This window comes from Schistocerca serialis, unplaced genomic scaffold (genome assembly GCF_023864345.2).
Source record: "Schistocerca serialis cubense isolate TAMUIC-IGC-003099 unplaced genomic scaffold, iqSchSeri2.2 HiC_scaffold_375, whole genome shotgun sequence".
NCBI classification, from domain to species: Eukaryota; Metazoa; Arthropoda; class Insecta; order Orthoptera; family Acrididae; genus Schistocerca; species Schistocerca serialis.
In genome coordinates this window covers 1-26,842 of record NW_026047949.1, presented here as the reverse complement: position 1 = coordinate 26,842, position 26,842 = coordinate 1, and the positions used below count along the sequence as shown (strand labels likewise).

Here is a 26,842-nt window from a genome sequence, read left to right as displayed (position 1 = left end):
TATCTTTACCTAATCCACGTCTAAGCCAAGATTGCTACAAGGTATCAATCGTTTACCAAATACCGCACAATTAATCTGCATCTTCGAAATCAACCCGACACAGCTGAAATGTTGTCATGGATGAGACTTTATTTTTCTCTCTTATGCGCGAAGAAAATATGTCCATATTCCGAATGAAAATTTGCACAAATATTCGATCGAGCTTTCCACGTCCTACTCGGAAGGAGAAGCAAAAAGAAGTGTTACCTTTTAAGTGTCTTCTGTTACTCGGCGTCGAATGTCGAACGTGCTGGCTGATGTTCGTTCTTGGAGTTCACTGACGTCCTGTTTGTTCGTCGCGCACAACACTCACGAGTGCATCCAGCTCTCTTAGAACATCTGACAGTCTGAGCTGTGGTCCTTCAGTTGCTCGGCGACAGTCGACCGCGCGTGACAATGCTGCCGTATTTGCTAGCACTAAGGGCTCTCCTGGAAGGAGCGAAAGTAAAGTGTGGCTTGCATTGTGGCTGCAAAAAGCACTCATTCCGCAGATCGCATTCGCGGTTTCAACAGCCGAGGAAGAGGGCTCGTTGGAGACGGAGAGGAGGGCCCGGAGGCGGCAACCCGGACTTGGCCCGCCATCTTCCGGAGGGAACGGTAAATTAACCCCAGCAGCGGCCGGCGCCGCGAGCCGTATGGTGCTGCTCGCACAAAATGCATCGTTTTTCTCGGCAGAGGAGCGTTGTTGCGACTGTCTGCCATCTAACTCGACAGCCAATAGCTCTCTTGTAAGGAGACAGGTACATGGACGGCCACCATTCTGTTCGCCGATTGCGGAAACGTCAGGAGCTCTCGTTACATCTCGATAGCGCGAGGCACTACAAATTCTCGCCTGTGGCGCGACGAATGCATACTTACCTGGCGTAGGGGATACCGTGATCATGAAGGCGGTTCCTCCGGGGTGAGGCCCTTCCATTGCACTTCGGTCGAGCTGACCCCCGCGATTACTCCAAATGTGAGTAACTCGGGCGCATAATTTTTGGTAGTCGGGACTTGCGTTCGCGCTGTCCCGGTGTCTATTTCAATTGCAAACGCAGTATTCTGTGGTAGCAGTCGGTAACTAGTGCGTCTGAGCACTCGGCCAGCAACGTGTTCCGCAAGGGACTGCCAAACGCAGCAGCACTCGCGCTACGCGCGTACCACACGTCTGCGTCGACCTGGCGTCAAACCCAGAGCCAGAGCACACTGTCTGTTCGATAAGCGCGGGGGACGCGCACCAGTAGTAGCAGCGGCAGCCGCGAGATGGCACAAGCGGTCTAACTCTGGTACGACATCCACATTAATGGCCGAACGGCGACTTTTGGCTTTCTCTGTCCATCAGGGGAATGCGCGCCAAACGCAATTGGACGGCGCGGCATTCCCTGCACGCGCGGCGACCGCGGTGGCGCGAGCCGGCGTACACGAGGCGTCGCCCAGCCGAACGCTTTGTCGTCTGTGGCCAGGTACATGAGGGGGCCGGCAGCAAGCGTCTAGCGTAGCGTCCCGAGACTTGCAGACTTGCGGCACTTGAGGAGCTTGCGGGGATGTGAAATGACGTGGCCAACTGTACCGAAAACGGGGAAGAGAAATTCTAGGCAACAGCCACTTGTGCTCCCAGGCGGCCACACTGACAACGAGGGCCAGCGTTGCTCAAATTCGGTGATGGGACGAGAACCGCTGTAGGCTGTTTATTAGGCCACGACAGTGAGCGTTTACTTTCTGTAAGGAATGTCTTGTCGTCGCAGGTGTTGTGTTTCGCCTGTACTCGGGGCTCCCAGGGAAAGTAGAAAACGCAATGTTATCAGGTGTTTTTCTTGCAAGAAATCGAGTCAAAAGGTCTGTATTACACACGTCTTTACCAGGTTCGGAACTTCAAATCTGTTTATGGCCTCTTTACAAGCTCGCTATTCGTCTTCCAAAATATTAAAAGTACACCATACCTCCAGATTCAGCCGTCCCCCACCCCCTGTACAAACTGTCTGTCGTATGGGCGCCCTTGGAGTGAGAACAGATAGGTTTCGAATGGAATGGAAATAACATCTGTAACAAGTGTAATTAAAAACACAATTTCTCCCTACTCACTGACAAAATATCCGAACAGTGCCTTCTGTAACACACACAGTTCTACATTGACAGACGCGTAATAGCGGCAGTTTCAATAAATTACTAATTGCAGAAACGGGTAGCCCTCAGTGAATTCGTTGTTGCATCACTACATTCACAGAAAAGAGACTTCCTTGTTTCCCATCGCTTTGTTACACACCTGACGTGTTGTGTTTACAAACAAAAAGCAATTTAGTTTTATCTTTACCTAATCCACGTCTAAGCCAAGATTGCTACAAGGTATCAATCGTTTACCAAATACCGCACAATTAATCTGCATCTTCGAAATCAACCCGACACAGCTGAAATGTTGTCATGGATGAGACTTTATTTTTCTCTCTTATGCGCGAAGAAAATATGTCCATATTCCGAATGAAAATTTGCACAAATATTCGATCGAGCTTTCCACGTCCTACTCGGAAGGAGAAGCAAAAAGAAGTGTTACCTTTTAAGTGTCTTCTGTTACTCGGCGTCGAATGTCGAACGTGCTGGCTGATGTTCGTTCTTGGAGTTCACTGACGTCCTGTTTGTTCGTCGCGCACAACACTCACGAGTGCATCCAGCTCTCTTAGAACATCTGACAGTCTGAGCTGTGGTCCTTCAGTTGCTCGGCGACAGTCGACCGCGCGTGACAATGCTGCCGTATTTGCTAGCACTAAGGGCTCTCCTGGAAGGAGCGAAAGTAAAGTGTGGCTTGCATTGTGGCTGCAAAAAGCACTCATTCCGCAGATCGCATTCGCGGTTTCAACAGCCGAGGAAGAGGGCTCGTTGGAGACGGAGAGGAGGGCCCGGAGGCGGCAACCCGGACTTGGCCCGCCATCTTCCGGAGGGAACGGTAAATTAACCCCAGCAGCGGCCGGCGCCGCGAGCCGTATGGTGCTGCTCGCACAAAATGCATCGTTTTTCTCGGCAGAGGAGCGTTGTTGCGACTGTCTGCCATCTAACTCGACAGCCAATAGCTCTCTTGTAAGGAGACAGGTACATGGACGGCCACCATTCTGTTCGCCGATTGCGGAAACGTCAGGAGCTCTCGTTACATCTCGATAGCGCGAGGCACTACAAATTCTCGCCTGTGGCGCGACGAATGCATACTTACCTGGCGTAGGGGATACCGTGATCATGAAGGCGGTTCCTCCGGGGTGAGGCCCTTCCATTGCACTTCGGTCGAGCTGACCCCCGCGATTACTCCAAATGTGAGTAACTCGGGCGCATAATTTTTGGTAGTCGGGACTTGCGTTCGCGCTGTCCCGGTGTCTATTTCAATTGCAAACGCAGTATTCTGTGGTAGCAGTCGGTAACTAGTGCGTCTGAGCACTCGGCCAGCAACGTGTTCCGCAAGGGACTGCCAAACGCAGCAGCACTCGCGCTACGCGCGTACCACACGTCTGCGTCGACCTGGCGTCAAACCCAGAGCCAGAGCACACTGTCTGTTCGATAAGCGCGGGGGACGCGCACCAGTAGTAGCAGCGGCAGCCGCGAGATGGCACAAGCGGTCTAACTCTGGTACGACATCCACATTAATGGCCGAACGGCGACTTTTGGCTTTCTCTGTCCATCAGGGGAATGCGCGCCAAACGCAATTGGACGGCGCGGCATTCCCTGCACGCGCGGCGACCGCGGTGGCGCGAGCCGGCGTACACGAGGCGTCGCCCAGCCGAACGCTTTGTCGTCTGTGGCCAGGTACATGAGGGGGCCGGCAGCAAGCGTCTAGCGTAGCGTCCCGAGACTTGCAGACTTGCGGCACTTGAGGAGCTTGCGGGGATGTGAAATGACGTGGCCAACTGTACCGAAAACGGGGAAGAGAAATTCTAGGCAACAGCCACTTGTGCTCCCAGGCGGCCACACTGACAACGAGGGCCAGCGTTGCTCAAATTCGGTGATGGGACGAGAACCGCTGTAGGCTGTTTATTAGGCCACGACAGTGAGCGTTTACTTTCTGTAAGGAATGTCTTGTCGTCGCAGGTGTTGTGTTTCGCCTGTACTCGGGGCTCCCAGGGAAAGTAGAAAACGCAATGTTATCAGGTGTTTTTCTTGCAAGAAATCGAGTCAAAAGGTCTGTATTACACACGTCTTTACCAGGTTCGGAACTTCAAATCTGTTTATGGCCTCTTTACAAGCTCGCTATTCGTCTTCCAAAATATTAAAAGTACACCATACCTCCAGATTCAGCCGTCCCCCACCCCCTGTACAAACTGTCTGTCGTATGGGCGCCCTTGGAGTGAGAACAGATAGGTTTCGAATGGAATGGAAATAACATCTGTAACAAGTGTAATTAAAAACACAATTTCTCCCTACTCACTGACAAAATATCCGAACAGTGCCTTCTGTAACACACACACAGTTCTACATTGACAGACGCGTAATAGCGGCAGTTTCAATAAATTACTAATTGCAGAAACGGGTAGCCCTCAGTGAATTCGTTGTTGCATCACTACATTCACAGAAAAGAGACTTCCTTGTTTCCCATCGCTTTGTTACACACCTGACGTGTTGTGTTTACAAACAAAAAGCAATTTAGTTTTATCTTTACCTAATCCACGTCTAAGCCAAGATTGCTACAAGGTATCAATCGTTTACCAAATACCGCACAATTAATCTGCATCTTCGAAATCAACCCGACACAGCTGAAATGTTGTCATGGATGAGACTTTATTTTTCTCTCTTATGCGCGAAGAAAATATGTCCATATTCCGAATGAAAATTTGCACAAATATTCGATCGAGCTTTCCACGTCCTACTCGGAAGGAGAAGCAAAAAGAAGTGTTACCTTTTAAGTGTCTTCTGTTACTCGGCGTCGAATGTCGAACGTGCTGGCTGATGTTCGTTCTTGGAGTTCACTGACGTCCTGTTTGTTCGTCGCGCACAACACTCACGAGTGCATCCAGCTCTCTTAGAACATCTGACAGTCTGAGCTGTGGTCCTTCAGTTGCTCGGCGACAGTCGACCGCGCGTGACAATGCTGCCGTATTTGCTAGCACTAAGGGCTCTCCTGGAAGGAGCGAAAGTAAAGTGTGGCTTGCATTGTGGCTGCAAAAAGCACTCATTCCGCAGATCGCATTCGCGGTTTCAACAGCCGAGGAAGAGGGCTCGTTGGAGACGGAGAGGAGGGCCCGGAGGCGGCAACCCGGACTTGGCCCGCCATCTTCCGGAGGGAACGGTAAATTAACCCCAGCAGCGGCCGGCGCCGCGAGCCGTATGGTGCTGCTCGCACAAAATGCATCGTTTTTCTCGGCAGAGGAGCGTTGTTGCGACTGTCTGCCATCTAACTCGACAGCCAATAGCTCTCTTGTAAGGAGACAGGTACATGGACGGCCACCATTCTGTTCGCCGATTGCGGAAACGTCAGGAGCTCTCGTTACATCTCGATAGCGCGAGGCACTACAAATTCTCGCCTGTGGCGCGACGAATGCATACTTACCTGGCGTAGGGGATACCGTGATCATGAAGGCGGTTCCTCCGGGGTGAGGCCCTTCCATTGCACTTCGGTCGAGCTGACCCCCGCGATTACTCCAAATGTGAGTAACTCGGGCGCATAATTTTTGGTAGTCGGGACTTGCGTTCGCGCTGTCCCGGTGTCTATTTCAATTGCAAACGCAGTATTCTGTGGTAGCAGTCGGTAACTAGTGCGTCTGAGCACTCGGCCAGCAACGTGTTCCGCAAGGGACTGCCAAACGCAGCAGCACTCGCGCTACGCGCGTACCACACGTCTGCGTCGACCTGGCGTCAAACCCAGAGCCAGAGCACACTGTCTGTTCGATAAGCGCGGGGGACGCGCACCAGTAGTAGCAGCGGCAGCCGCGAGATGGCACAAGCGGTCTAACTCTGGTACGACATCCACATTAATGGCCGAACGGCGACTTTTGGCTTTCTCTGTCCATCAGGGGAATGCGCGCCAAACGCAATTGGACGGCGCGGCATTCCCTGCACGCGCGGCGACCGCGGTGGCGCGAGCCGGCGTACACGAGGCGTCGCCCAGCCGAACGCTTTGTCGTCTGTGGCCAGGTACATGAGGGGGCCGGCAGCAAGCGTCTAGCGTAGCGTCCCGAGACTTGCAGACTTGCGGCACTTGAGGAGCTTGCGGGGATGTGAAATGACGTGGCCAACTGTACCGAAAACGGGGAAGAGAAATTCTAGGCAACAGCCACTTGTGCTCCCAGGCGGCCACACTGACAACGAGGGCCAGCGTTGCTCAAATTCGGTGATGGGACGAGAACCGCTGTAGGCTGTTTATTAGGCCACGACAGTGAGCGTTTACTTTCTGTAAGGAATGTCTTGTCGTCGCAGGTGTTGTGTTTCGCCTGTACTCGGGGCTCCCAGGGAAAGTAGAAAACGCAATGTTATCAGGTGTTTTTCTTGCAAGAAATCGAGTCAAAAGGTCTGTATTACACACGTCTTTACCAGGTTCGGAACTTCAAATCTGTTTATGGCCTCTTTACAAGCTCGCTATTCGTCTTCCAAAATATTAAAAGTACACCATACCTCCAGATTCAGCCGTCCCCCACCCCCTGTACAAACTGTCTGTCGTATGGGCGCCCTTGGAGTGAGAACAGATAGGTTTCGAATGGAATGGAAATAACATCTGTAACAAGTGTAATTAAAAACACAATTTCTCCCTACTCACTGACAAAATATCCGAACAGTGCCTTCTGTAACACACACAGTTCTACATTGACAGACGCGTAATAGCGGCAGTTTCAATAAATTACTAATTGCAGAAACGGGTAGCCCTCAGTGAATTCGTTGTTGCATCACTACATTCACAGAAAAGAGACTTCCTTGTTTCCCATCGCTTTGTTACACACCTGACGTGTTGTGTTTACAAACAAAAAGCAATTTAGTTTTATCTTTACCTAATCCACGTCTAAGCCAAGATTGCTACAAGGTATCAATCGTTTACCAAATACCGCACAATTAATCTGCATCTTCGAAATCAACCCGACACAGCTGAAATGTTGTCATGGATGAGACTTTATTTTTCTCTCTTATGCGCGAAGAAAATATGTCCATATTCCGAATGAAAATTTGCACAAATATTCGATCGAGCTTTCCACGTCCTACTCGGAAGGAGAAGCAAAAAGAAGTGTTACCTTTTAAGTGTCTTCTGTTACTCGGCGTCGAATGTCGAACGTGCTGGCTGATGTTCGTTCTTGGAGTTCACTGACGTCCTGTTTGTTCGTCGCGCACAACACTCACGAGTGCATCCAGCTCTCTTAGAACATCTGACAGTCTGAGCTGTGGTCCTTCAGTTGCTCGGCGACAGTCGACCGCGCGTGACAATGCTGCCGTATTTGCTAGCACTAAGGGCTCTCCTGGAAGGAGCGAAAGTAAAGTGTGGCTTGCATTGTGGCTGCAAAAAGCACTCATTCCGCAGATCGCATTCGCGGTTTCAACAGCCGAGGAAGAGGGCTCGTTGGAGACGGAGAGGAGGGCCCGGAGGCGGCAACCCGGACTTGGCCCGCCATCTTCCGGAGGGAACGGTAAATTAACCCCAGCAGCGGCCGGCGCCGCGAGCCGTATGGTGCTGCTCGCACAAAATGCATCGTTTTTCTCGGCAGAGGAGCGTTGTTGCGACTGTCTGCCATCTAACTCGACAGCCAATAGCTCTCTTGTAAGGAGACAGGTACATGGACGGCCACCATTCTGTTCGCCGATTGCGGAAACGTCAGGAGCTCTCGTTACATCTCGATAGCGCGAGGCACTACAAATTCTCGCCTGTGGCGCGACGAATGCATACTTACCTGGCGTAGGGGATACCGTGATCATGAAGGCGGTTCCTCCGGGGTGAGGCCCTTCCATTGCACTTCGGTCGAGCTGACCCCCGCGATTACTCCAAATGTGAGTAACTCGGGCGCATAATTTTTGGTAGTCGGGACTTGCGTTCGCGCTGTCCCGGTGTCTATTTCAATTGCAAACGCAGTATTCTGTGGTAGCAGTCGGTAACTAGTGCGTCTGAGCACTCGGCCAGCAACGTGTTCCGCAAGGGACTGCCAAACGCAGCAGCACTCGCGCTACGCGCGTACCACACGTCTGCGTCGACCTGGCGTCAAACCCAGAGCCAGAGCACACTGTCTGTTCGATAAGCGCGGGGGACGCGCACCAGTAGTAGCAGCGGCAGCCGCGAGATGGCACAAGCGGTCTAACTCTGGTACGACATCCACATTAATGGCCGAACGGCGACTTTTGGCTTTCTCTGTCCATCAGGGGAATGCGCGCCAAACGCAATTGGACGGCGCGGCATTCCCTGCACGCGCGGCGACCGCGGTGGCGCGAGCCGGCGTACACGAGGCGTCGCCCAGCCGAACGCTTTGTCGTCTGTGGCCAGGTACATGAGGGGGCCGGCAGCAAGCGTCTAGCGTAGCGTCCCGAGACTTGCAGACTTGCGGCACTTGAGGAGCTTGCGGGGATGTGAAATGACGTGGCCAACTGTACCGAAAACGGGGAAGAGAAATTCTAGGCAACAGCCACTTGTGCTCCCAGGCGGCCACACTGACAACGAGGGCCAGCGTTGCTCAAATTCGGTGATGGGACGAGAACCGCTGTAGGCTGTTTATTAGGCCACGACAGTGAGCGTTTACTTTCTGTAAGGAATGTCTTGTCGTCGCAGGTGTTGTGTTTCGCCTGTACTCGGGGCTCCCAGGGAAAGTAGAAAACGCAATGTTATCAGGTGTTTTTCTTGCAAGAAATCGAGTCAAAAGGTCTGTATTACACACGTCTTTACCAGGTTCGGAACTTCAAATCTGTTTATGGCCTCTTTACAAGCTCGCTATTCGTCTTCCAAAATATTAAAAGTACACCATACCTCCAGATTCAGCCGTCCCCCACCCCCTGTACAAACTGTCTGTCGTATGGGCGCCCTTGGAGTGAGAACAGATAGGTTTCGAATGGAATGGAAATAACATCTGTAACAAGTGTAATTAAAAACACAATTTCTCCCTACTCACTGACAAAATATCCGAACAGTGCCTTCTGTAACACACACAGTTCTACATTGACAGACGCGTAATAGCGGCAGTTTCAATAAATTACTAATTGCAGAAACGGGTAGCCCTCAGTGAATTCGTTGTTGCATCACTACATTCACAGAAAAGAGACTTCCTTGTTTCCCATCGCTTTGTTACACACCTGACGTGTTGTGTTTACAAACAAAAAGCAATTTAGTTTTATCTTTACCTAATCCACGTCTAAGCCAAGATTGCTACAAGGTATCAATCGTTTACCAAATACCGCACAATTAATCTGCATCTTCGAAATCAACCCGACACAGCTGAAATGTTGTCATGGATGAGACTTTATTTTTCTCTCTTATGCGCGAAGAAAATATGTCTCCATATTCCGAATGAAAATTTGCACAAATATTCGATCGAGCTTTCCACGTCCTACTCGGAAGGAGAAGCAAAAAGAAGTGTTACCTTTTAAGTGTCTTCTGTTACTCGGCGTCGAATGTCGAACGTGCTGGCTGATGTTCGTTCTTGGAGTTCACTGACGTCCTGTTTGTTCGTCGCGCACAACACTCACGAGTGCATCCAGCTCTCTTAGAACATCTGACAGTCTGAGCTGTGGTCCTTCAGTTGCTCGGCGACAGTCGACCGCGCGTGACAATGCTGCCGTATTTGCTAGCACTAAGGGCTCTCCTGGAAGGAGCGAAAGTAAAGTGTGGCTTGCATTGTGGCTGCAAAAAGCACTCATTCCGCAGATCGCATTCGCGGTTTCAACAGCCGAGGAAGAGGGCTCGTTGGAGACGGAGAGGAGGGCCCGGAGGCGGCAACCCGGACTTGGCCCGCCATCTTCCGGAGGGAACGGTAAATTAACCCCAGCAGCGGCCGGCGCCGCGAGCCGTATGGTGCTGCTCGCACAAAATGCATCGTTTTTCTCGGCAGAGGAGCGTTGTTGCGACTGTCTGCCATCTAACTCGACAGCCAATAGCTCTCTTGTAAGGAGACAGGTACATGGACGGCCACCATTCTGTTCGCCGATTGCGGAAACGTCAGGAGCTCTCGTTACATCTCGATAGCGCGAGGCACTACAAATTCTCGCCTGTGGCGCGACGAATGCATACTTACCTGGCGTAGGGGATACCGTGATCATGAAGGCGGTTCCTCCGGGGTGAGGCCCTTCCATTGCACTTCGGTCGAGCTGACCCCCGCGATTACTCCAAATGTGAGTAACTCGGGCGCATAATTTTTGGTAGTCGGGACTTGCGTTCGCGCTGTCCCGGTGTCTATTTCAATTGCAAACGCAGTATTCTGTGGTAGCAGTCGGTAACTAGTGCGTCTGAGCACTCGGCCAGCAACGTGTTCCGCAAGGGACTGCCAAACGCAGCAGCACTCGCGCTACGCGCGTACCACACGTCTGCGTCGACCTGGCGTCAAACCCAGAGCCAGAGCACACTGTCTGTTCGATAAGCGCGGGGGACGCGCACCAGTAGTAGCAGCGGCAGCCGCGAGATGGCACAAGCGGTCTAACTCTGGTACGACATCCACATTAATGGCCGAACGGCGACTTTTGGCTTTCTCTGTCCATCAGGGGAATGCGCGCCAAACGCAATTGGACGGCGCGGCATTCCCTGCACGCGCGGCGACCGCGGTGGCGCGAGCCGGCGTACACGAGGCGTCGCCCAGCCGAACGCTTTGTCGTCTGTGGCCAGGTACATGAGGGGGCCGGCAGCAAGCGTCTAGCGTAGCGTCCCGAGACTTGCAGACTTGCGGCACTTGAGGAGCTTGCGGGGATGTGAAATGACGTGGCCAACTGTACCGAAAACGGGGAAGAGAAATTCTAGGCAACAGCCACTTGTGCTCCCAGGCGGCCACACTGACAACGAGGGCCAGCGTTGCTCAAATTCGGTGATGGGACGAGAACCGCTGTAGGCTGTTTATTAGGCCACGACAGTGAGCGTTTACTTTCTGTAAGGAATGTCTTGTCGTCGCAGGTGTTGTGTTTCGCCTGTACTCGGGGCTCCCAGGGAAAGTAGAAAACGCAATGTTATCAGGTGTTTTTCTTGCAAGAAATCGAGTCAAAAGGTCTGTATTACACACGTCTTTACCAGGTTCGGAACTTCAAATCTGTTTATGGCCTCTTTACAAGCTCGCTATTCGTCTTCCAAAATATTAAAAGTACACCATACCTCCAGATTCAGCCGTCCCCCACCCCCTGTACAAACTGTCTGTCGTATGGGCGCCCTTGGAGTGAGAACAGATAGGTTTCGAATGGAATGGAAATAACATCTGTAACAAGTGTAATTAAAAACACAATTTCTCCCTACTCACTGACAAAATATCCGAACAGTGCCTTCTGTAACACACACAGTTCTACATTGACAGACGCGTAATAGCGGCAGTTTCAATAAATTACTAATTGCAGAAACGGGTAGCCCTCAGTGAATTCGTTGTTGCATCACTACATTCACAGAAAAGAGACTTCCTTGTTTCCCATCGCTTTGTTACACACCTGACGTGTTGTGTTTACAAACAAAAAGCAATTTAGTTTTATCTTTACCTAATCCACGTCTAAGCCAAGATTGCTACAAGGTATCAATCGTTTACCAAATACCGCACAATTAATCTGCATCTTCGAAATCAACCCGACACAGCTGAAATGTTGTCATGGATGAGACTTTATTTTTCTCTCTTATGCGCGAAGAAAATATGTCCATATTCCGAATGAAAATTTGCACAAATATTCGATCGAGCTTTCCACGTCCTACTCGGAAGGAGAAGCAAAAAGAAGTGTTACCTTTTAAGTGTCTTCTGTTACTCGGCGTCGAATGTCGAACGTGCTGGCTGATGTTCGTTCTTGGAGTTCACTGACGTCCTGTTTGTTCGTCGCGCACAACACTCACGAGTGCATCCAGCTCTCTTAGAACATCTGACAGTCTGAGCTGTGGTCCTTCAGTTGCTCGGCGACAGTCGACCGCGCGTGACAATGCTGCCGTATTTGCTAGCACTAAGGGCTCTCCTGGAAGGAGCGAAAGTAAAGTGTGGCTTGCATTGTGGCTGCAAAAAGCACTCATTCCGCAGATCGCATTCGCGGTTTCAACAGCCGAGGAAGAGGGCTCGTTGGAGACGGAGAGGAGGGCCCGGAGGCGGCAACCCGGACTTGGCCCGCCATCTTCCGGAGGGAACGGTAAATTAACCCCAGCAGCGGCCGGCGCCGCGAGCCGTATGGTGCTGCTCGCACAAAATGCATCGTTTTTCTCGGCAGAGGAGCGTTGTTGCGACTGTCTGCCATCTAACTCGACAGCCAATAGCTCTCTTGTAAGGAGACAGGTACATGGACGGCCACCATTCTGTTCGCCGATTGCGGAAACGTCAGGAGCTCTCGTTACATCTCGATAGCGCGAGGCACTACAAATTCTCGCCTGTGGCGCGACGAATGCATACTTACCTGGCGTAGGGGATACCGTGATCATGAAGGCGGTTCCTCCGGGTGAGGCCCTTCCATTGCACTTCGGTCGAGCTGACCCCCGCGATTACTCCAAATGTGAGTAACTCGGGCGCATAATTTTTGGTAGTCGGGACTTGCGTTCGCGCTGTCCCGGTGTCTATTTCAATTGCAAACGCAGTATTCTGTGGTAGCAGTCGGTAACTAGTGCGTCTGAGCACTCGGCCAGCAACGTGTTCCGCAAGGGACTGCCAAACGCAGCAGCACTCGCGCTACGCGCGTACCACACGTCTGCGTCGACCTGGCGTCAAACCCAGAGCCAGAGCACACTGTCTGTTCGATAAGCGCGGGGGACGCGCACCAGTAGTAGCAGCGGCAGCCGCGAGATGGCACAAGCGGTCTAACTCTGGTACGACATCCACATTAATGGCCGAACGGCGACTTTTGGCTTTCTCTGTCCATCAGGGGAATGCGCGCCAAACGCAATTGGACGGCGCGGCATTCCCTGCACGCGCGGCGACCGCGGTGGCGCGAGCCGGCGTACACGAGGCGTCGCCCAGCCGAACGCTTTGTCGTCTGTGGCCAGGTACATGAGGGGGCCGGCAGCAAGCGTCTAGCGTAGCGTCCCGAGACTTGCAGACTTGCGGCACTTGAGGAGCTTGCGGGGATGTGAAATGACGTGGCCAACTGTACCGAAAACGGGGAAGAGAAATTCTAGGCAACAGCCACTTGTGCTCCCAGGCGGCCACACTGACAACGAGGGCCAGCGTTGCTCAAATTCGGTGATGGGACGAGAACCGCTGTAGGCTGTTTATTAGGCCACGACAGTGAGCGTTTACTTTCTGTAAGGAATGTCTTGTCGTCGCAGGTGTTGTGTTTCGCCTGTACTCGGGGCTCCCAGGGAAAGTAGAAAACGCAATGTTATCAGGTGTTTTTCTTGCAAGAAATCGAGTCAAAAGGTCTGTATTACACACGTCTTTACCAGGTTCGGAACTTCAAATCTGTTTATGGCCTCTTTACAAGCTCGCTATTCGTCTTCCAAAATATTAAAAGTACACCATACCTCCAGATTCAGCCGTCCCCCACCCCCTGTACAAACTGTCTGTCGTATGGGCGCCCTTGGAGTGAGAACAGATAGGTTTCGAATGGAATGGAAATAACATCTGTAACAAGTGTAATTAAAAACACAATTTCTCCCTACTCACTGACAAAATATCCGAACAGTGCCTTCTGTAACACACACAGTTCTACATTGACAGACGCGTAATAGCGGCAGTTTCAATAAATTACTAATTGCAGAAACGGGTAGCCCTCAGTGAATTCGTTGTTGCATCACTACATTCACAGAAAAGAGACTTCCTTGTTTCCCATCGCTTTGTTACACACCTGACGTGTTGTGTTTACAAACAAAAAGCAATTTAGTTTTATCTTTACCTAATCCACGTCTAAGCCAAGATTGCTACAAGGTATCAATCGTTTACCAAATACCGCACAATTAATCTGCATCTTCGAAATCAACCCGACACAGCTGAAATGTTGTCATGGATGAGACTTTATTTTTCTCTCTTATGCGCGAAGAAAATATGTCCATATTCCGAATGAAAATTTGCACAAATATTCGATCGAGCTTTCCACGTCCTACTCGGAAGGAGAAGCAAAAAGAAGTGTTACCTTTTAAGTGTCTTCTGTTACTCGGCGTCGAATGTCGAACGTGCTGGCTGATGTTCGTTCTTGGAGTTCACTGACGTCCTGTTTGTTCGTCGCGCACAACACTCACGAGTGCATCCAGCTCTCTTAGAACATCTGACAGTCTGAGCTGTGGTCCTTCAGTTGCTCGGCGACAGTCGACCGCGCGTGACAATGCTGCCGTATTTGCTAGCACTAAGGGCTCTCCTGGAAGGAGCGAAAGTAAAGTGTGGCTTGCATTGTGGCTGCAAAAAGCACTCATTCCGCAGATCGCATTCGCGGTTTCAACAGCCGAGGAAGAGGGCTCGTTGGAGACGGAGAGGAGGGCCCGGAGGCGGCAACCCGGACTTGGCCCGCCATCTTCCGGAGGGAACGGTAAATTAACCCCAGCAGCGGCCGGCGCCGCGAGCCGTATGGTGCTGCTCGCACAAAATGCATCGTTTTTCTCGGCAGAGGAGCGTTGTTGCGACTGTCTGCCATCTAACTCGACAGCCAATAGCTCTCTTGTAAGGAGACAGGTACATGGACGGCCACCATTCTGTTCGCCGATTGCGGAAACGTCAGGAGCTCTCGTTACATCTCGATAGCGCGAGGCACTACAAATTCTCGCCTGTGGCGCGACGAATGCATACTTACCTGGCGTAGGGGATACCGTGATCATGAAGGCGGTTCCTCCGGGGTGAGGCCCTTCCATTGCACTTCGGTCGAGCTGACCCCCGCGATTACTCCAAATGTGAGTAACTCGGGCGCATAATTTTTGGTAGTCGGGACTTGCGTTCGCGCTGTCCCGGTGTCTATTTCAATTGCAAACGCAGTATTCTGTGGTAGCAGTCGGTAACTAGTGCGTCTGAGCACTCGGCCAGCAACGTGTTCCGCAAGGGACTGCCAAACGCAGCAGCACTCGCGCTACGCGCGTACCACACGTCTGCGTCGACCTGGCGTCAAACCCAGAGCCAGAGCACACTGTCTGTTCGATAAGCGCGGGGGACGCGCACCAGTAGTAGCAGCGGCAGCCGCGAGATGGCACAAGCGGTCTAACTCTGGTACGACATCCACATTAATGGCCGAACGGCGACTTTTGGCTTTCTCTGTCCATCAGGGGAATGCGCGCCAAACGCAATTGGACGGCGCGGCATTCCCTGCACGCGCGGCGACCGCGGTGGCGCGAGCCGGCGTACACGAGGCGTCGCCCAGCCGAACGCTTTGTCGTCTGTGGCCAGGTACATGAGGGGGCCGGCAGCAAGCGTCTAGCGTAGCGTCCCGAGACTTGCAGACTTGCGGCACTTGAGGAGCTTGCGGGGATGTGAAATGACGTGGCCAACTGTACCGAAAACGGGGAAGAGAAATTCTAGGCAACAGCCACTTGTGCTCCCAGGCGGCCACACTGACAACGAGGGCCAGCGTTGCTCAAATTCGGTGATGGGACGAGAACCGCTGTAGGCTGTTTATTAGGCCACGACAGTGAGCGTTTACTTTCTGTAAGGAATGTCTTGTCGTCGCAGGTGTTGTGTTTCGCCTGTACTCGGGGCTCCCAGGGAAAGTAGAAAACGCAATGTTATCAGGTGTTTTTCTTGCAAGAAATCGAGTCAAAAGGTCTGTATTACACACGTCTTTACCAGGTTCGGAACTTCAAATCTGTTTATGGCCTCTTTACAAGCTCGCTATTCGTCTTCCAAAATATTAAAAGTACACCATACCTCCAGATTCAGCCGTCCCCCACCCCCTGTACAAACTGTCTGTCGTATGGGCGCCCTTGGAGTGAGAACAGATAGGTTTCGAATGGAATGGAAATAACATCTGTAACAAGTGTAATTAAAAACACAATTTCTCCCTACTCACTGACAAAATATCCGAACAGTGCCTTCTGTAACACACACAGTTCTACATTGACAGACGCGTAATAGCGGCAGTTTCAATAAATTACTAATTGCAGAAACGGGTAGCCCTCAGTGAATTCGTTGTTGCATCACTACATTCACAGAAAAGAGACTTCCTTGTTTCCCATCGCTTTGTTACACACCTGACGTGTTGTGTTTACAAACAAAAAGCAATTTAGTTTTATCTTTACCTAATCCACGTCTAAGCCAAGATTGCTACAAGGTATCAATCGTTTACCAAATACCGCACAATTAATCTGCATCTTCGAAATCAACCCGACACAGCTGAAATGTTGTCATGGATGAGACTTTATTTTTCTCTCTTATGCGCGAAGAAAATATGTCCATATTCCGAATGAAAATTTGCACAAATATTCGATCGAGCTTTCCACGTCCTACTCGGAAGGAGAAGCAAAAAGAAGTGTTACCTTTTAAGTGTCTTCTGTTACTCGGCGTCGAATGTCGAACGTGCTGGCTGATGTTCGTTCTTGGAGTTCACTGACGTCCTGTTTGTTCGTCGCGCACAACACTCACGAGTGCATCCAGCTCTCTTAGAACATCTGACAGTCTGAGCTGTGGTCCTTCAGTTGCTCGGCGACAGTCGACCGCGCGTGACAATGCTGCCGTATTTGCTAGCACTAAGGGCTCTCCTGGAAGGAGCGAAAGTAAAGTGTGGCTTGCATTGTGGCTGCAAAAAGCACTCATTCCGCAGATCGCATTCGCGGTTTCAACAGCCGAGGAAGAGGGCTCGTTGGAGACGGAGAGGAGGGCCCGGAGGCGGCAACCCGGACTTGGCCCGCCATCTTCCGGAGGGAACGGTAAATTAACCCCAGCAGCGGCCGGCGCCGCGAGCCGTATGGTGCTGCTCGCACAAAATGCATCGTTTTTCTCGGCAGAGGAGCGTTGTTGCGACTGTCTGCCATCTAACTCGACAGCCAATAGCTCTCTTGTAAGGAGACAGGTACATGGACGGCCACCATTCTGTTCGCCGATTGCGGAAACGTCAGGAGCTCTCGTTACATCTCGATAGCGCGAGGCACTACAAATTCTCGCCTGTGGCGCGACGAATGCATACTTACCTGGCGTAGGGGATACCGTGATCATGAAGGCGGTTCCTCCGGGGTGAGGCCCTTCCATTGCACTTCGGTCGAGCTGACCCCCGCGATTACTCCAAATGTGAGTAACTCGGGCGCATAATTTTTGGTAGTCGGGACTTGCGTTCGCGCTGTCCCGGTGTCTATTTCAATTGCAAACGCAGTATTCTGTGGTAGCAGTCGGTAACTAGTGCGTCTGAGCACTCGGCCAGCAACGTGTTCCGCAAGGGACTGCCAAACGCAGCAGCACTCGCGCTACGCGCGTACCACACGTCTGCGTCGACCTGGCGTCAAACCCAGAGCCAGAGCACACTGTCTGTTCGATAAGCGCGGGGGACGCGCACCAGTAGTAGCAGCGGCAGCCGCGAGATGGCACAAGCGGTCTAACTCTGGTACGACATCCACATTAATGGCCGAACGGCGACTTTTGGCTTTCTCTGTCCATCAGGGGAATGCGCGCCAAACGCAATTGGACGGCGCGGCATTCCCTGCACGCGCGGCGACCGCGGTGGCGCGAGCCGGCGTACACGAGGCGTCGCCCAGCCGAACGCTTTGTCGTCTGTGGCCAGGTACATGAGGGGGCCGGCAGCAAGCGTCTAGCGTAGCGTCCCGAGACTTGCAGACTTGCGGCACTTGAGGAGCTTGCGGGGATGTGAAATGACGTGGCCAACTGTACCGAAAACGGGGAAGAGAAATTCTAGGCAACAGCCACTTGTGCTCCCAGGCGGCCACACTGACAACGAGGGCCAGCGTTGCTCAAATTCGGTGATGGGACGAGAACCGCTGTAGGCTGTTTATTAGGCCACGACAGTGAGCGTTTACTTTCTGTAAGGAATGTCTTGTCGTCGCAGGTGTTGTGTTTCGCCTGTACTCGGGGCTCCCAGGGAAAGTAGAAAACGCAATGTTATCAGGTGTTTTTCTTGCAAGAAATCGAGTCAAAAGGTCTGTATTACACACGTCTTTACCAGGTTCGGAACTTCAAATCTGTTTATGGCCTCTTTACAAGCTCGCTATTCGTCTTCCAAAATATTAAAAGTACACACATACCTCCAGATTCAGCCGTCCCCCACCCCCTGTACAAACTGTCTGTCGTATGGGCGCCCTTGGAGTGAGAACAGATAGGTTTCGAATGGAATGGAAATAACATCTGTAACAAGTGTAATTAAAAACACAATTTCTCCCTACTCACTGACAAAATATCCGAACAGTGCCTTCTGTAACACACACAGTTCTACATTGACAGACGCGTAATAGCGGCAGTTTCAATAAATTACTAATTGCAGAAACGGGTAGCCCTCAGTGAATTCGTTGTTGCATCACTACATTCACAGAAAAGAGACTTCCTTGTTTCCCATCGCTTTGTTACACACCTGACGTGTTGTGTTTACAAACAAAAAGCAATTTAGTTTTATCTTTACCTAATCCACGTCTAAGCCAAGATTGCTACAAGGTATCAATCGTTTACCAAATACCGCACAATTAATCTGCATCTTCGAAATCAACCCGACACAGCTGAAATGTTGTCATGGATGAGACTTTATTTTTCTCTCTTATGCGCGAAGAAAATATGTCCATATTCCGAATGAAAATTTGCACAAATATTCGATCGAGCTTTCCACGTCCTACTCGGAAGGAGAAGCAAAAAGAAGTGTTACCTTTTAAGTGTCTTCTGTTACTCGGCGTCGAATGTCGAACGTGCTGGCTGATGTTCGTTCTTGGAGTTCACTGACGTCCTGTTTGTTCGTCGCGCACAACACTCACGAGTGCATCCAGCTCTCTTAGAACATCTGACAGTCTGAGCTGTGGTCCTTCAGTTGCTCGGCGACAGTCGACCGCGCGTGACAATGCTGCCGTATTTGCTAGCACTAAGGGCTCTCCTGGAAGGAGCGAAAGTAAAGTGTGGCTTGCATTGTGGCTGCAAAAAGCACTCATTCCGCAGATCGCATTCGCGGTTTCAACAGCCGAGGAAGAGGGCTCGTTGGAGACGGAGAGGAGGGCCCGGAGGCGGCAACCCGGACTTGGCCCGCCATCTTCCGGAGGGAACGGTAAATTAACCCCAGCAGCGGCCGGCGCCGCGAGCCGTATGGTGCTGCTCGCACAAAATGCATCGTTTTTCTCGGCAGAGGAGCGTTGTTGCGACTGTCTGCCATCTAACTCGACAGCCAATAGCTCTCTTGTAAGGAGACAGGTACATGGACGGCCACCATTCTGTTCGCCGATTGCGGAAACGTCAGGAGCTCTCGTTACATCTCGATAGCGCGAGGCACTACAAATTCTCGCCTGTGGCGCGACGAATGCATACTTACCTGGCGTAGGGGATACCGTGATCATGAAGGCGGTTCCTCCGGGGTGAGGCCCTTCCATTGCACTTCGGTCGAGCTGACCCCCGCGATTACTCCAAATGTGAGTAACTCGGGCGCATAATTTTTGGTAGTCGGGACTTGCGTTCGCGCTGTCCCGGTGTCTATTTCAATTGCAAACGCAGTATTCTGTGGTAGCAGTCGGTAACTAGTGCGTCTGAGCACTCGGCCAGCAACGTGTTCCGCAAGGGACTGCCAAACGCAGCAGCACTCGCGCTACGCGCGTACCACACGTCTGCGTCGACCTGGCGTCAAACCCAGAGCCAGAGCACACTGTCTGTTCGATAAGCGCGGGGGACGCGCACCAGTAGTAGCAGCGGCAGCCGCGAGATGGCACAAGCGGTCTAACTCTGGTACGACATCCACATTAATGGCCGAACGGCGACTTTTGGCTTTCTCTGTCCATCAGGGGAATGCGCGCCAAACGCAATTGGACGGCGCGGCATTCCCTGCACGCGCGGCGACCGCGGTGGCGCGAGCCGGCGTACACGAGGCGTCGCCCAGCCGAACGCTTTGTCGTCTGTGGCCAGGTACATGAGGGGGCCGGCAGCAAGCGTCTAGCGTAGCGTCCCGAGACTTGCAGACTTGCGGCACTTGAGGAGCTTGCGGGGATGTGAAATGACGTGGCCAACTGTACCGAAAACGGGGAAGAGAAATTCTAGGCAACAGCCACTTGTGCTCCCAGGCGGCCACACTGACAACGAGGGCCAGCGTTGCTCAAATTCGGTGATGGGACGAGAACCGCTGTAGGCTGTTTATTAGGCCACGACAGTGAGCGTTTACTTTCTGTAAGGAATGTCTTGTCGTCGCAGGTGTTGTGTTTCGCCTGTACTCGGGGCTCCCAGGGAAAGTAGAAAACGCAATGTTATCAGGTGTTTTTCTTGCAAGAAATCGAGTCAAAAGGTCTGTATTACACACGTCTTTACCAGGTTCGGAACTTCAAATCTGTTTATGGCCTCTTTACAAGCTCGCTATTCGTCTTCCAAAATATTAAAAGTACACCATACCTCCAGATTCAGCCGTCCCCCACCCCCTGTACAAACTGTCTGTCGTATGGGCGCCCTTGGAGTGAGAACAGATAGGTTTCGAATGGAATGGAAATAACATCTGTAACAAGTGTAATTAAAAACACAATTTCTCCCTACTCACTGACAAAATATCCGAACAGTGCCTTCTGTAACACACACAGTTCTACATTGACAGACGCGTAATAGCGGCAGTTTCAATAAATTACTAATTGCAGAAACGGGTAGCCCTCAGTGAATTCGTTGTTGCATCACTACATTCACAGAAAAGAGACTTCCTTGTTTCCCATCGCTTTGTTACACACCTGACGTGTTGTGTTTACAAACAAAAAGCAATTTAGTTTTATCTTTACCTAATCCACGTCTAAGCCAAGATTGCTACAAGGTATCAATCGTTTACCAAATACCGCACAATTAATCTGCATCTTCGAAATCAACCCGACACAGCTGAAATGTTGTCATGGATGAGACTTTATTTTTCTCTCTTATGCGCGAAGAAAATATGTCCATATTCCGAATGAAAATTTGCACAAATATTCGATCGAGCTTTCCACGTCCTACTCGGAAGGAGAAGCAAAAAGAAGTGTTACCTTTTAAGTGTCTTCTGTTACTCGGCGTCGAATGTCGAACGTGCTGGCTGATGTTCGTTCTTGGAGTTCACTGACGTCCTGTTTGTTCGTCGCGCACAACACTCACGAGTGCATCCAGCTCTCTTAGAACATCTGACAGTCTGAGCTGTGGTCCTTCAGTTGCTCGGCGACAGTCGACCGCGCGTGACAATGCTGCCGTATTTGCTAGCACTAAGGGCTCTCCTGGAAGGAGCGAAAGTAAAGTGTGGCTTGCATTGTGGCTGCAAAAAGCACTCATTCCGCAGATCGCATTCGCGGTTTCAACAGCCGAGGAAGAGGGCTCGTTGGAGACGGAGAGGAGGGCCCGGAGGCGGCAACCCGGACTTGGCCCGCCATCTTCCGGAGGGAACGGTAAATTAACCCCAGCAGCGGCCGGCGCCGCGAGCCGTATGGTGCTGCTCGCACAAAATGCATCGTTTTTCTCGGCAGAGGAGCGTTGTTGCGACTGTCTGCCATCTAACTCGACAGCCAATAGCTCTCTTGTAAGGAGACAGGTACATGGACGGCCACCATTCTGTTCGCCGATTGCGGAAACGTCAGGAGCTCTCGTTACATCTCGATAGCGCGAGGCACTACAAATTCTCGCCTGTGGCGCGACGAATGCATACTTACCTGGCGTAGGGGATACCGTGATCATGAAGGCGGTTCCTCCGGGGTGAGGCCCTTCCATTGCACTTCGGTCGAGCTGACCCCCGCGATTACTCCAAATGTGAGTAACTCGGGCGCATAATTTTTGGTAGTCGGGACTTGCGTTCGCGCTGTCCCGGTGTCTATTTCAATTGCAAACGCAGTATTCTGTGGTAGCAGTCGGTAACTAGTGCGTCTGAGCACTCGGCCAGCAACGTGTTCCGCAAGGGACTGCCAAACGCAGCAGCACTCGCGCTACGCGCGTACCACACGTCTGCGTCGACCTGGCGTCAAACCCAGAGCCAGAGCACACTGTCTGTTCGATAAGCGCGGGGGACGCGCACCAGTAGTAGCAGCGGCAGCCGCGAGATGGCACAAGCGGTCTAACTCTGGTACGACATCCACATTAATGGCCGAACGGCGACTTTTGGCTTTCTCTGTCCATCAGGGGAATGCGCGCCAAACGCAATTGGACGGCGCGGCATTCCCTGCACGCGCGGCGACCGCGGTGGCGCGAGCCGGCGTACACGAGGCGTCGCCCAGCCGAACGCTTTGTCGTCTGTGGCCAGGTACATGAGGGGGCCGGCAGCAAGCGTCTAGCGTAGCGTCCCCGAGACTTGCAGACTTGCGGCACTTGAGGAGCTTGCGGGGATGTGAAATGACGTGGCCAACTGTACCGAAAACGGGGAAGAGAAATTCTAGGCAACAGCCACTTGTGCTCCCAGGCGGCCACACTGACAACGAGGGCCAGCGTTGCTCAAATTCGGTGATGGGACGAGAACCGCTGTAGGCTGTTTATTAGGCCACGACAGTGAGCGTTTACTTTCTGTAAGGAATGTCTTGTCGTCGCAGGTGTTGTGTTTCGCCTGTACTCGGGGCTCCCAGGGAAAGTAGAAAACGCAATGTTATCAGGTGTTTTTCTTGCAAGAAATCGAGTCAAAAGGTCTGTATTACACACGTCTTTACCAGGTTCGGAACTTCAAATCTGTTTATGGCCTCTTTACAAGCTCGCTATTCGTCTTCCAAAATATTAAAAGTACACCATACCTCCAGATTCAGCCGTCCCCCACCCCCTGTACAAACTGTCTGTCGTATGGGCGCCCTTGGAGTGAGAACAGATAGGTTTCGAATGGAATGGAAATAACATCTGTAACAAGTGTAATTAAAAACACAATTTCTCCCCTACTCACTGACAAAATATCCGAACAGTGCCTTCTGTAACACACACAGTTCTACATTGACAGACGCGTAATAGCGGCAGTTTCAATAAATTACTAATTGCAGAAACGGGTAGCCCTCAGTGAATTCGTTGTTGCATCACTACATTCACAGAAAAGAGACTTCCTTGTTTCCCATCGCTTTGTTACACACCTGACGTGTTGTGTTTACAAACAAAAAGCAATTTAGTTTTATCTTTACCTAATCCACGTCTAAGCCAAGATTGCTACAAGGTATCAATCGTTTACCAAATACCGCACAATTAATCTGCATCTTCGAAATCAACCCGACACAGCTGAAATGTTGTCATGGATGAGACTTTATTTTTCTCTCTTATGCGCGAAGAAAATATGTCCATATTCCGAATGAAAATTTGCAACAAATATTCGATCGAGCTTTCCACGTCCTACTCGGAAGGAGAAGCAAAAAGAAGTGTTACCTTTTAAGTGTCTTCTGTTACTCGGCGTCGAATGTCGAACGTGCTGGCTGATGTTCGTTCTTGGAGTTCACTGACGTCCTGTTTGTTCGTCGCGCACAACACTCACGAGTGCATCCAGCTCTCTTAGAACATCTGACAGTCTGAGCTGTGGTCCTTCAGTTGCTCGGCGACAGTCGACCGCGCGTGACAATGCTGCCGTATTTGCTAGCACTAAGGGCTCTCCTGGAAGGAGCGAAAGTAAAGTGTGGCTTGCATTGTGGCTGCAAAAAGCACTCATTCCGCAGATCGCATTCGCGGTTTCAACAGCGAGGAAGAGGGCTCGTTGGAGACGGAGAGGAGGGCCCGGAGGCGGCAACCCGGACTTGGCCCGCCATCTTCCGGAGGGGAACGGTAAATTAACCCCAGCAGCGGCCGGCGCCGCGAGCCCGTATGGTGCTGCTCGCACAAAATGCATCGTTTTTCTCGGCAGAGGAGCGTTGTTGCGACTGTCTGCCATCTAACTCGACAGCCAATAGCTCTCTTGTAAGGAGACAGGTACATGGACGGCCACCATTCTGTTCGCCGATTGCGGAAACGTCAGGAGCTCTCGTTACATCTCGATAGCGCGAGGGCACTACAAATTCTCGCCTGTGGCGCGACGAATGCATACTTACCTGGCGTAGGGGATACCGTGATCATGAAGGCGGTTCCTCCGGGGTGAGGCCCTTCCATTGCACTTCGGTCGAGCTGAACCCCCGCGATTACTCCAAATGTGAGTAACTCGGGCGCATAATTTTTGGTAGTCGGGACTTGCGTTCGCGCTGTCCCGGTGTCTATTTCAATTGCAAACGCAGTATTCTGTGGTAGCAGTCGGTAACTAGTGCGTCTGAGCACTCGGCCAGCAACGTGTTCCGCAAGGGACTGCCAAAACGCAGCAGCACTCGCGCTACGCGCGTACCACACGTCTGCGTCGACCTGGCGTCAAACCCAGAGCCAGAGCACACTGTCTGTTCGATAAGCGCGGGGGACGCGCACCAGTAGTAGCAGCGGCAGCCGCGAGATGGCACAAGCGGTCTAACTCTGGTACGACATCCACATTAATGGCCGAACGGCGACTTTTGGCTTTCTCTGTCCATCAGGGGAATGCGCGCCAAACGCAATTGGACGGCGCGGCATTCCCTGCACGCGCGGCGACCGCGGTGGCGCGAGCCGGCGTACACGAGGCGTCGCCCAGCCGAACGCTTTGTCGTCTGTGGCCAGGTACATGAGGGGGCCGGCAGCAAGCGTCTAGCGTAGCGTCCCGAGACTTGCAGACTTGCGGCACTTGAGGAGCTTGCGGGGATGTGAAATGACGTGGCCAACTGTACCGAAAACGGGGAAGAGAAATTCTAGGCAACAGCCACTTGTGCTCCCAGGCGGCCACACTGACAACGAGGGCCAGCGTTGCTCAAATTCGGTGATGGGACGAGAACCGCTGTAGGCTGTTTATTAGGCCACGACAGTGAGCGTTTACTTTCTGTAAGGAATGTCTTGTCGTCGCAGGTGTTGTGTTTCGCCTGTACTCGGGGCTCCCCAGGGAAAGTAGAAAACGCAATGTTATCAGGTGTTTTTCTTGCAAGAAATCGAGTCAAAAGGTCTGTATTACACACGTCTTTACCAGGTTCGGAACTTCAAATCTGTTTATGGCCTCTTTACAAGCTCGCTATTCGTCTTCCAAAATATTAAAAGTACACCATACCTCCAGATTCAGCCGTCCCCCACCCCCTGTACAAACTGTCTGTCGTATGGGCGCCCTTGGAGTGAGAACAGATAGGTTTCGAATGGAATGGAAATAACATCTGTAACAAGTGTAATTAAAAACACAATTTCTCCCTACTCACTGACAAAATATCCGAACAGTGCCTTCTGTAACACACACAGTTCTACATTGACAGACGCGTAATAGCGGCAGTTTCAATAAATTACTAATTGCAGAAACGGGTAGCCCTCAGTGAATTCGTTGTTGCATCACTACATTCACAGAAAAGAGACTTCCTTGTTTCCCATCGCTTTGTTACACACCTGACGTGTTGTGTTTACAAACAAAAAGCAATTTAGTTTTATCTTTACCTAATCCACGTCTAAGCCAAGATTGCTACAAGGTATCAATCGTTTACCAAATACCGCACAATTAATCTGCATCTTCGAAATCAACCCGACACAGCTGAAATGTTGTCATGGATGAGACTTTATTTTCTCTCTTATGCGCGAAGAAAATATGTCCATATTCCGAATGAAAATTTGCACAAATATTCGATCGAGCTTTCCACGTCCTACTCGGAAGGAGAAGCAAAAAGAAGTGTTACCTTTTAAGTGTCTTCTGTTACTCGGCGTCGAATGTCGAACGTGCTGGCTGATGTTCGTTCTTGGAGTTCACTGACGTCCTGTTTGTTCGTTCGCGCACAACACTCACGAGTGCATCCAGCTCTCTTAGAACATCTGACAGTCTGAGCTGTGGTCCTTCAGTTGCTCGGCGACAGTCGACCGCGCGTGACAATGCTGCCGTATTTGCTAGCACTAAGGGCTCTCCTGGAAGGAGCGAAAGTAAAGTGTGGCTTGCATTGTGGCTGCAAAAAGCACTCATTCCGCAGATCGCATTCGCGGTTTCAACAGCCGAGGAAGAGGGCTCGTTGGAGACGGAGAGGAGGGCCCGGAGGCGGCAACCCGGACTTGGCCCGCCATCTTCCGGAGGGAACGGTAAATTAACCCCAGCAGCGGCCGGCGCCGCGAGCCGTATGGTGCTGCTCGCACAAAATGCATCGTTTTTCTCGGCAGAGGAGCGTTGTTGCGACTGTCTGCCATCTAACTCGACAGCCAATAGCTCTCTTGTAAGGAGACAGGTACATGGACGGCCACCATTCTGTTCGCCGATTGCGGAAACGTCAGGAGCTCTCGTTACATCTCGATAGCGCGAGGCACTACAAATTCTCGCCTGTGGCGCGACGAATGCATACTTACCTGGCGTAGGGGATACCGTGATCATGAAGGCGGTTCCTCCGGGGTGAGGCCCTTCCATTGCACTTCGGTCGAGCTGACCCCCGCGATTACTCCAAATGTGAGTAACTCGGGCGCATAATTTTTGGTAGTCGGGACTTGCGTTCGCGCTGTCCCGGTGTCTATTTCAATTGCAAACGCAGTATTCTGTGGTAGCAGTCGTAACTAGTGCGTCTGAGCACTCGGCCAGCAACGTGTTCCGCAAGGACTGCCCAAACGCAGCAGCACTCGCGCTACGCGCGTACCACACGTCTGCGTCGACCTGGCGTCAAACCCAGAGCCAGAGCACACTGTCTGTTCGATAAGCGCGGGGGACGCGCACCAGTAGTAGCAGCGGCAGCCGCGAGATGGCACAAGCGGTCTAACTCTGGTACGAC

General features: G+C 51.8%; 12 non-coding genes across 12 annotated transcripts; all 12 read left to right on the top strand.

Annotated features, from left to right (window-relative positions):
• The first annotated feature begins 889 nt into the window (after positions 1 to 889).
• Positions 890 to 1,052, top strand: LOC126446122 (U1 spliceosomal RNA). The gene has a single exon (XR_007583237.1). It is a non-coding gene; the product is annotated as a U1 spliceosomal RNA (small nuclear RNA).
• Positions 1,053 to 3,209: 2,157 nt separating this feature from the next.
• Positions 3,210 to 3,372, top strand: LOC126446121 (U1 spliceosomal RNA). Its single transcript, XR_007583236.1, has one exon. It is a non-coding gene; the product is annotated as a U1 spliceosomal RNA (small nuclear RNA).
• Positions 3,373 to 5,531: 2,159 nt separating this feature from the next.
• On the top strand, positions 5,532 to 5,694 carry LOC126446120 (U1 spliceosomal RNA). Its single transcript, XR_007583235.1, has one exon. It is a non-coding gene; the product is annotated as a U1 spliceosomal RNA (small nuclear RNA).
• Positions 5,695 to 7,851: 2,157 nt separating this feature from the next.
• On the top strand, positions 7,852 to 8,014 carry LOC126446119 (U1 spliceosomal RNA). Its single transcript, XR_007583234.1, has one exon. It is a non-coding gene; the product is annotated as a U1 spliceosomal RNA (small nuclear RNA).
• A 2,159-nt stretch (positions 8,015 to 10,173) lies between these two features.
• On the top strand, positions 10,174 to 10,336 carry LOC126446118 (U1 spliceosomal RNA). The gene has a single exon (XR_007583233.1). It is a non-coding gene; the product is annotated as a U1 spliceosomal RNA (small nuclear RNA).
• Positions 10,337 to 12,493: 2,157 nt separating this feature from the next.
• LOC126446125 (U1 spliceosomal RNA) lies at positions 12,494 to 12,655 on the top strand. Its single transcript, XR_007583240.1, has one exon. It is a non-coding gene; the product is annotated as a U1 spliceosomal RNA (small nuclear RNA).
• A 2,157-nt stretch (positions 12,656 to 14,812) lies between these two features.
• LOC126446117 (U1 spliceosomal RNA) lies at positions 14,813 to 14,975 on the top strand. The gene has a single exon (XR_007583232.1). It is a non-coding gene; the product is annotated as a U1 spliceosomal RNA (small nuclear RNA).
• A 2,157-nt stretch (positions 14,976 to 17,132) lies between these two features.
• On the top strand, positions 17,133 to 17,295 carry LOC126446131 (U1 spliceosomal RNA). The gene has a single exon (XR_007583245.1). It is a non-coding gene; the product is annotated as a U1 spliceosomal RNA (small nuclear RNA).
• Positions 17,296 to 19,453: 2,158 nt separating this feature from the next.
• LOC126446130 (U1 spliceosomal RNA) lies at positions 19,454 to 19,616 on the top strand. The gene has a single exon (XR_007583244.1). It is a non-coding gene; the product is annotated as a U1 spliceosomal RNA (small nuclear RNA).
• A 2,157-nt stretch (positions 19,617 to 21,773) lies between these two features.
• On the top strand, positions 21,774 to 21,936 carry LOC126446129 (U1 spliceosomal RNA). Its single transcript, XR_007583243.1, has one exon. It is a non-coding gene; the product is annotated as a U1 spliceosomal RNA (small nuclear RNA).
• A 2,162-nt stretch (positions 21,937 to 24,098) lies between these two features.
• On the top strand, positions 24,099 to 24,262 carry LOC126446126 (U1 spliceosomal RNA). The gene has a single exon (XR_007583241.1). It is a non-coding gene; the product is annotated as a U1 spliceosomal RNA (small nuclear RNA).
• A 2,159-nt stretch (positions 24,263 to 26,421) lies between these two features.
• Positions 26,422 to 26,584, top strand: LOC126446128 (U1 spliceosomal RNA). The gene has a single exon (XR_007583242.1). It is a non-coding gene; the product is annotated as a U1 spliceosomal RNA (small nuclear RNA).
• The last annotated feature ends 258 nt before the right edge of the window (positions 26,585 to 26,842 follow it).